Here is a 2,523-nt window from a genome sequence, read left to right on the forward strand (position 1 = left end):
CCGTGACGGGACGGTCTTCATAGTGTGCCGCCATCTGGCAGAAGGTGCCAAGGTGACGATGGAAGACGGAGCCGACTCCATCAGCATAAAACAGATCGGTGAGAAGCCCAGAATGCATCTGTCTGAGCCGTCAATGATCACCAAATAATAAGCAGCTGCGTCATGTGTCGGATTTATTAAAGAAAACGACTTCAGCCGGAAGTATAGGTATTAATTATTCATTATATTTGAGGTATTTTAACCCTTTAAAGGCAGATAAGCTCCACAGTTTTTTATTAGTGGGGGAAAAACTGAAATAACTTCCATGAAACACATGTCAACGAGTATCTGATTATTAATTTTATTATTACTTTCTGAAATGGGTCGATAATTGGCAGCAACACTGATTTATAATGCAAGTGGCGCCACCTGGTGGACAGATACAAAAAGTCCACATTTAGATTAAAGAATTCTTTTTGTCACTATGCAGGCATAATGACATTTAGTGCAGGAGCTCTTGGCTTTGGATACACCAAAAATATAAAAAGATATCTAAATAATATACAAGAGAATAAAAATAGTAAAAGTAAAAAGTTACAGTGCAATCCGGTTGTTGTATGACTGTATTGCACATCTTGCAGCATAAGTAAGATGAAAAAGGCTAAAAGTGTCCTCGGGGTGAATGAAAGAGCAGCGTCTGAGCAGCTGGAGGAACTCCTTCTGCTCCTGTAACACATGTAAACAGAAGATTTGTGAGTTTTCTGAGCATCGAGCTGCTGGTTTTATGATGCTGACATATAGAAACCTGTATAACTGTTTCTGTTGGCACCTGACCCTGATCTGTTCTCCTTTACAGATTGTCCCAAACTTCTCTCTGACGGTAAGAGTCTTTCAGTTTCTTGTAAAAATGTGCAACACCTCAGTTAGACCGCCGACTTCAGAGAATCTGAAGCTGACCTGCAGCGTAAACGGCTCCATGAAGAGAGCGGGAGTTCATTTAGTTTGGGATAAAGCCAAAAAACAATCTATAGCATTGTGACATTAGCAGCATTTTTTTAGTTGGAATAAAACTTTTGATATTAACTTTTGACAAACAATTGAACAGAAGACCTCCTTTCAGCTGAGTGTTTGGTCCTCTCTGTCTGACAGGTGGTGACCCGGCTCCGTCGGGAACCCGTTCAGCCCACATCGGCGCCATCATCGCCGGCATCGCTTTCGCCATCATCCTGATCATCGTGGTGGCTGTGCTGCTCGTTAACCGTCAGAGACGAGGATCTAAAGGGGTGAGAGTTCATCATTCAAATTGTAAATGTCACCAATTTACGTTTTAGTCAAATAAAACCTTTATTCAGTCTTGATAACCTGACGGAGTCAAACGATTAAGTGGGCTTTATCTAAAGAAGGAAGATGTGTCCAAACTTGTTAGGAAGGAGACGTGATGAACCAGCTCATGAAAGTCTCTTTAATCTTTTCCTCCTCAGTAACAACCTGAATGTCTCACCTCTGCTCACAGATCTGAAACCAGCCGCTGAAACGTCGTCCTTCACCCTCTTTGCAGTTTATCGACCCGCTGCTGCCTCCAATGACTTCTTTGATTGTTTTAAGTGTCGTCCACAAACAACATGAAAAATCAGAAGTTATTCTTATGGGTGACTTCAAGAAGAACAAAATCTTCCCAAACAATCTGAGCCGTGGCTCAGTGGTTAGAGTTGGTCGTCCAATAACCAGAAGGTTGGCAGTTCAATTCCCACTCTCGCCACTCAAAAAAAGATTGGAACTGATAGCTGGAGGGGTGTCAGTCCACCTCCTTGTCACGGCTGAGGTGCCCTTGAGCAAGGCACCGTATCCCCATGCTCCCCAGGTGCTTCATGGCTGCCCACCGCTTCAGGTTGGCATCTGTCTCTGAGTGTGTGACCCTGTGCATGTGTGTGTCAACAGGTGCCAACCTGGATGGGTGAAAAGCGGAGGACAAATTTCGTGTGTATGCATGACCAATGAATCGGACCAAATATCTTAATAGACTTAATTTTTTACAAACAAACCAGATAGGGTTAAAAACTGACTGTTTCACAGCAAATAAGTTTGTATTCAAGCGGCCTGAGAACAACATGGTTATTCCAACTGTGGCCAACAAGCACATTTTTTATGCCTTATTATAGATCTTTAGATGGAGACTCATGTTTGTATGCTTCCTTTCTCTGGCGTCTGAATCAGGATGTTCACTGTTACTTTCCATGTCTGAGCACTTTCTATCCTCATATATTTCTGTGCTGCACTTTTGGCCCTGACTGGAACTCATTGGATTGAAGCCTGTTTTAATATTATGCTGTGTACTTCATCTGTCTGATGCTCCGGGTCCCCAGCCTTAAAGAACACTCACTGTGGGATAACACGTTATTTATTATTTATCTGCGGCTTGTGTCTGAACACTGATGGTCAACATCTGGTTGAGTTAACGGTTCCTTTTCTGTAACTTTGTTACATCTCCATGAAATATAATGCAATAAACATTGTGTTGTGACTACTTTCTGAAGCAGCTGCTGA

The 2,523-nt window shown here is 42.4% G+C and overlaps 1 long non-coding RNA gene across 2 annotated transcripts; it reads left to right on the forward strand.

Annotated features, from left to right (window-relative positions):
- Nucleotides 1-720: 720 nt before the first annotated feature.
- LOC142400834 (uncharacterized) lies at nt 721-1,978 on the forward strand. Of its 2 annotated transcripts, none has more exons than XR_012772974.1 (3): nt 721-859; nt 1,129-1,262; nt 1,461-1,978. It is a non-coding gene; the product is annotated as an uncharacterized LOC142400834 (long non-coding RNA). The 2 variants fall into 2 exon arrangements; XR_012772975.1 differs by having other exon boundaries at nt 723-859; nt 1,493-1,978.
- Nucleotides 1,979-2,523: the final 545 nt, after the last annotated feature.

Source organism: Odontesthes bonariensis, chromosome 15 (assembly GCF_027942865.1).
Source record: "Odontesthes bonariensis isolate fOdoBon6 chromosome 15, fOdoBon6.hap1, whole genome shotgun sequence".
NCBI classification, from domain to species: domain Eukaryota; kingdom Metazoa; phylum Chordata; class Actinopteri; order Atheriniformes; family Atherinopsidae; genus Odontesthes; species Odontesthes bonariensis.